Here is a 6,602-nt window from a genome sequence, read left to right as displayed (position 1 = left end):
CCCACACTGAGGCCTTCATGTTTCTCCAGCCACAAATTTATGACCTAATGGATTTCTCTTAAACTCATAAATCAGTTAACTTGCAGGCACAGAGGCAGTAGTGCAGGGCAATCCATGGGCAGCAACAGAGGCAACGAGGTTCTTCCCAGGCAGCAGCTGCTCCCCGGGGACGGAGCAGCCACGGGGTCCTGTTCAGGGGGCAGCGAGGACAAGGGACATTCAACACCTGTTCGGGAAGGGCGAGAATTCTGAGGCTGGGCGTGTCCGAGTTCATTTTCCTTAGGACGATCATGCTGACCTCTGGGCAGCCAGAGAAGCCACGAGGTCCTGTTCAGGGGGCGGCGAGGATGAGGGACATTCAACACCTCTTCTGGAAGGGCGAGGATTCTGAAGATGGGCTGTTGGAGTCCTTCTCATGGTGGTCGATCGTTTCTCCTGGGGGCAGCCAGAGAAGCCACAGGGTCCTATCTGGGGGCAGCGAGGACGAGGGACATTCAACACCTCTTCTGGAAGGGCGAGGATTCTGAGCTGGGCGTCTAGGAGTCCATCTTCCCGTGGATGATCGTGGTGACCTGGGGGCAGGGAGAGAAGCTCGGGGTCCTGTCCCTGGGGCAGCGAGGAAGAAGGACACTCTACTCCTGGAGACCACTGGGACAAGGATTCTGAGGCTGGAAGTCTTGGAGTCCGTCTTCCCGTGGAACATGGGGAGACCTGGGTCACCAGAGACATAGCTCTGCCCCAGCATCTGCCGTGTAGACCCTATGGTTGGCCCAGGGCCCTCTTGGATTTGAGAGGTCAGAGGGCTGGGGCAGGCTGAAGCTGACAAGGGGAGAACACAGGCCCTGTCATGCCATGGCCTGGTCCCGGATTCCTGTCCTGTGACACCCCAGGGTACTTTGGTAACAAGGCCACAGACCAGCAGAGAGGTGGCAGGTGACTCATCCAAGCCAGAGGAGATGCCCACCCTGGTGCTCAGCCCCCCGAGGACAGACACGGGGAGGCAGTGCTGGCAGCACAGAGCTGCAGTGATGCCAGCGCCCCTGCCAGGCCCCAGCACAGCCCCAACTGCTGGCCTGGTCTACAGCTCACGGCCGGGACCTCCGAGCCCGGCAGCCACAGAGGGGTCCCCTCTCTCACGTGCTCACCCCCCGTCGGGCACCGTGCAGGACCTTGTATGCCAGACTCATGGGGCCACTGTGGCCCTCAGAGACACCCATCTCCCAGGGGGAACGTTGAGGCTCCAAGGACTGAAGGGCCCGACTCGAAGGTCAGGGGCTCTCAGTAGGGAGAGGAGCAGATGCGCTTACTTCCATCCACGCCCCTGGGGAATGGGCCAGGGGCCTACAGCACAGGAGCCATGGCCTGCAGGAAGGACAGAAATGCCCAGGACACGGTCTCCCTGCACCTGGCAGCCCCACCTCCGCCTGCCCAGCGTCTGCGCTCCCTTGTCCAGGTGGGAGCTGCTGCATCTCCCATGGAGACCCCGGGGCAGTCTGTCTGTCCCTGAGGATGGGAAGGTGGTGAGGATGCTCCTAGGCACTCGGCCACACTGCCTGGCCCAGGGCTGGGGCAGAGGGCAAGGACAAGCAGTGCCGAGACCTCGGCTCCACGTCTCAGGAGAGGGACCCCCGGCTGCTGCAGCCTGGGGCCTGTCAGGAGCTGCCGCGGCCTCTCCCCTCCTTAGACCCTGGTACAGAGCTGCACACAGCCAGCACCAATGCGGGATGGCTCATGCTGCTGGAGCCTCCAGAACCTGCAGGGGTGAAGCCCACAGCCCCTCTGCACTCTCCCCTGACCAAGGAGGGCCATGGGCATCAGTGTGAGTCCCCCCCCCCATGCACCTGCTCCATTCCTGCACACAGATGCAAAGCCAATGGACACCCTGGCTGTCTGGGGTGACCCCGCCCCTCTGTGGGTGAGTCCCTCACCTCCAAGAGGTCCTTCCACAGGAAGTCTTCTTGCTGGTGCAGATCGAGTTTCTGCGGCTTCTTTGGGTCTTGAACCTTGTAGAGCCACGGCAGACAGGGCAGCAGAGCCCCTGTGCACAGGACAGAGGGGCCCGCACTGCCATTGCCCCTCCCCTGCACACAGAGTCTGTGCAGGTGAAAGTCTCCCACAGGCTGATTCTCGCATTAAAAACCCTTTCTCCCTCCCCTGGGCAGACAGCACCTGTCCCACCTGACAGCCTTCTCAGCTCGGGCCCCAGGAGCCGCCATGGACACCTCCTGCCCTGCTCTGCTGAGGGACGCAGGAGCCACTGGGGACACAGAGGGCTTGGGGGACGCCAGTCAGTCCCCACCCCAGGAAGTCCCCATCCAGGATGCGATTCTGGCCTCGGGATTCTTCTCCCTCTCCCGGGGCTCCCAGGAAGGGAGACGAGTGGTTCACAAATGAAAATGTAACGACAGAAATCAAATGAACAGAAATCAAAAAACAAAAATGAACAAACTCACTCTGCTCCCGTTACCAACAGAAAACATAAACTGTATCCACTACACACCACACCAACAACGGAGACTGTTCTATGGAATAAAATGTAAAAATGAGAAAACACAAAATGAACATGTATGGTGGCAGGAAACAAAGTAAAATAGAAAATGTACAAGTAATCAAAATGGAAAAGGAAAAAACAAATTTGACCCAACAGGAGCCTCAGGATCCGATTCTTCCTCCGGATTCCTCTCCCTCTCCAGGGCTCCCCCAGGAAGGGTCAGCAGGGCTGACGTCTGGGAGACCCTGAGCCAGCAGCTGACACAGATCAGCTCTCATGGCTCAGACTACTTGAGCACAAAAGAAGATGAAACAAACAGAAATCAAATGAACAGAACTCAAAACACAAAATGGACAAAGTCAGCTCACATCACCAACAGAAAACAGGAACTAAATGAACTCAACTAGACTCACAATTGAGATTGACCCTATCGAAACAGTTAAAAGTGAGAAAACAAAAAAGGAATAAATCATAAAGAAAAAATTCATAAACCTTCACTGTAATAACAATTCAAGCAGAAGACTTACAGTCTTTAAAAAAACGGAATAAAAATTAGAAAAAAACTCAAAGTGAACAAAGGGAAACTCAATAATGGGAGAAAATATAAAGAACAACCACAAACAAGAGGAAAGCCAATGAAAAAAGTGAAGAAAAAATCCAAACAGAAATGAAATATCCAAGGAAATCAATAAAAAGGGAAAAAGAATACGAATACTGGAGGAAATCAAAATAAATAAAATAGAAAAAAAGAACAAAATAATCAAAACACAAAAAGAAAAAACAAATTGGACCAAAACAACAGCAGCTGGAAGAACAAAAACACAACAAGAAAACAAACAGGCAGCTGTTCCCAGCCCCAGGTCCCCGGGACAGCGCTTCCTGGGCAAATGACAGAACCCAGGCCCAGCCAAGGCTTTGTGCAGGCAGCGGGCATGAGGTCACAATGGTGCCTTCTGATGTCAGAGCAGAAACCACAGCAGGTGCTGCCCTCTGCTGGTTTACACAGGAACCTTTCCACTTTAAAAAAAAAAAGAAAAAGAAAAGAGAAAATCTTTCTTAGGTTGAAGAGAGAGATATTAGTGTTTTGAGAAATTAAACCCTGGAGGATATTTCGAAACCTTTTCATTTCTAGTCTTAGCATCTTCCATAATTTTGCCTTTTGCAGAAGCAGTGTATCCACTCCTTTCTCTTCACCCCCTGAATGATCGCTCTCAAACCATGGTGCAGCGTCACTGGCATCGCGACGCTACATCAAATGTTCTGTCACTCAAGTCAGCGGTGCTGTGACGGAGCTGTAAAGCCACGGCTCATGGGGCCTGCGTCCCATGTGAGTGTCTGTTCATGTCCCAGCTGTTCCACTTTTTGTTTTAAAGGGATTTCTTTATTTATTCGAAGGTAGATGGAGAAGGACAGAGAGAGGGAGACAGAGAAGGTCCCCGTGTTAGCACCACAAACTCTGTGCACAGCAGGAGCCCCAGCAAACGTGACTGACCTGGGCCACCCCACAGGCTACCAGTGTGCAACCTGGTGGGGAGTCCTTTTCTTACAGACGCTGCAGGGGGGGCTCCTACAGGTCCTGGTGTCCCGGATCTCAGGGGAGACCCCAGCACAGCCTCTGTCTGCCCTGAGGACTTCCCTATGGGCTAATCCACTGCTGGGAGCTTCGCAGCCATAACCTACTCCCTCTCTGCTGCCCGTGGCCCTGGCCCCTCCTGCCAGAACCGGGCCAGGGAGTCACAGCACTCAGGCCACCAGCGCAGCCCAGAGCTCAGGCCTTCCCTTGGGCTGCGCATGGACCTCGAGGCCCCGGCAGCACCCGTTCTCCTGATATCCCAGCAGTCCACGTGGGTGTGAGAGGGGACTGGGCTTGACAAAGGAGAAACAAAACTGGGGCCTAATCAGGGGTCCTGCTGCCCCTGCCCCAAGAGGACGCCCACAGCCCCAGTCTGCTCTTCCCTGTGCCCAAAACCACACCCCACATAACCCGCACACTACCCAGGGCCCAGGTTCAACGTTTCCTGGGACCTCTGCGAGTCAATAGAAAACATTCCTGATATTTAACACCTGGATCCTCAAGGGGAGATGCCCAGGACTCTGTGGCTTCCAGCCAGCAGGTGGTTCTAATCCCGGAGGGGTGTGGGAGGAGCCGCCCGCTGCCACAGCCCCTTCAGTGTGCAGCTGGTCAGAGCACGCCTGTGTCAGGGGCAGCCCCCAGAGCCCCACACCCAGCCACGTGAGCCCTCTTGGTTCTCACAGTCCACAGCAGGGATCCGCAGAGGCTCTGAGGACGCCTGACAGAGGTCCTTGTCCCCTGCCCCACATGGAAGCCTCCAGAACCCAGAAATCCCAGACCCCACCTCTCCCACCTCTGCATCCAGCAATGTCCCCAGAGGATTCAGAATCGTCATGCCACGGTTCCCGGGAGCCAAAGGGAGGGTGCAAAGGAGGGGTGCAGGGGAGGAGGTATGTCAGAGGAAGGGGCTCACCTGTGATGGCGGCTGCCAAGTCCCAGGGGCAGCCTTCTGCCAAGTAGGAAACCAGGAGAGCTGGGAGCAGGTGCACACCGAGTCCGCAGGACCCAGGACCCTGCAGCCGCCGGGTTCTTCTCGGTCTCGGGCTGCAGCCGGGAGTCCCAGGTCACGGGTGCGAGTTGCAGAGTGGAAAAGCCACAGCACCGGGGGCTCTGAGCCCTGAGGGGGAGCACTGAGACGTGCAGGCTCCATGAGAGCCCCGAGCTGCCCCTGCCCTGTGGCCCTGTTCTCTCCGAGTTCTGGGTGGGCTGGGTGGTGCTGCCCACGGCGAGGGAAGATCCCCACAGTGCTGGACACGCTCATCTGGGCTCCACAGAAACTCACAGACACCCTGGGTCGCTCAGTCTTTCCCATCTGGGGGCAGGAGAGGGGGGCTCAGCACCTGCAGGTGCTCTGAGGCTCCACCCTGTTTCCGGCTCCCCCTGCCTCCCCAGATCCAGTCATTTGTTGTCCGGAACAACCATCCCAGTACACCGGCCAGGGTCAACCAGAGTCACCGAACCAAGTTTCTGAAACAAGGCTTTGTATTCCGATTTCAGAATTCAATTAAACGTCACCCAGCCACCTCTTTCTACCTCTAGACGGAAGACAATGTCACGGGAAGCCTTGCCAAATGTTAAATAAAATTCATGGAAGGGACAGCCTGAATAAGGAACATGCACTAGGCCCAAGACCCAACTCAGATGGCTTCATCCAGGCACTGTGCTGTGGCTGAGGCACAAGGCCCTGTATCCAGTTCACTAATTAGGCTGTGAGCAATTAACTAGTTAAGAGTTGACCGACTGCCAGGTGTGGGGACTGAACTGGAGCCCTGGTGCTGATCTCTCCACCTCACTTCCTGCTGTCCAGCAATGATGCCACACCTGTCAGGGAGTGTGGTCCTCAGCACCTGCTCCAGTTCTGGGAGCTGCCTGACTCGTGACCATTTCTCTGTGATAATGCTGTCCTCAGAGAGACTCCACTCCATGGACTTGCCTAAGGAGCTTCCTTCAGTCCTGGGAAAGAGTTGTCTCTGAACCTGAGCCCTGAGCCAGGTCCTAGCATCTGCTCCCGGATGCTGACACCCAGGGTTCTGACCCCGGGGCTCCCAGGTCAGGGGAGGAACAGCAGCCACCTGGACTGGACAGGAATAGAGGACAGAGAAGGGGAGAGAGAGCCCCATATCAGGCTCGGGGCCTCCAACGGGGGGGGGGGGGACAGAGAGGCAGGGAGAAGGGGCAAGGACAAAGGAAAGGCCAGTGGGGGTCACAGGAAGGAGCCAGCTCCCCCACAGCCCAGGACCACAGATGGCTGACAGCTTCCAGAACCCCGCCAGACATTAAGGCCTCTAAGGACCAGCCCTACCCAGCAGCCAGGGGAGTCTGGTGCTGTTCCGGGGGCTTCCTTGGAGGCAGGTGCTCCTGTCACTCACACCCCCTTACAGAGCCAGAAACAGAGCCCCAGGGGGTGGGAAACCAAGGCAGTGGAAGCCACGGGCACAGGAGCCGGGACTCAGCCTAGGCCCCGGGCACGGCTCCAAGCTGCCTCCTCCAGGCTCCCAGCGCTCCGCTCCCCGTGTGTGAGCACAGGTGCCCGAACCC

General features: G+C 56.6%; 1 long non-coding RNA gene across 1 annotated transcript; it reads right to left on the bottom strand.

The window, feature by feature from the left end:
• Positions 1-3,401, bottom strand: LOC138843970 (uncharacterized). The gene is made up of 3 exons (XR_011379228.1): positions 2,179-3,401; positions 1,929-2,081; positions 1-572 (listed from the first exon to the last, which is right to left on the bottom strand). It is a non-coding gene; the product is annotated as an uncharacterized lncRNA (long non-coding RNA).
• Positions 3,402-6,602: the final 3,201 nt, after the last annotated feature.

The sequence above is a fragment of the Oryctolagus cuniculus genome, chromosome 10 (assembly GCF_964237555.1).
Source record: "Oryctolagus cuniculus chromosome 10, mOryCun1.1, whole genome shotgun sequence".
Taxonomy (NCBI): domain Eukaryota; kingdom Metazoa; phylum Chordata; class Mammalia; order Lagomorpha; family Leporidae; genus Oryctolagus; species Oryctolagus cuniculus.
This window is presented reverse-complemented; position numbering and strand designations above follow the sequence as displayed.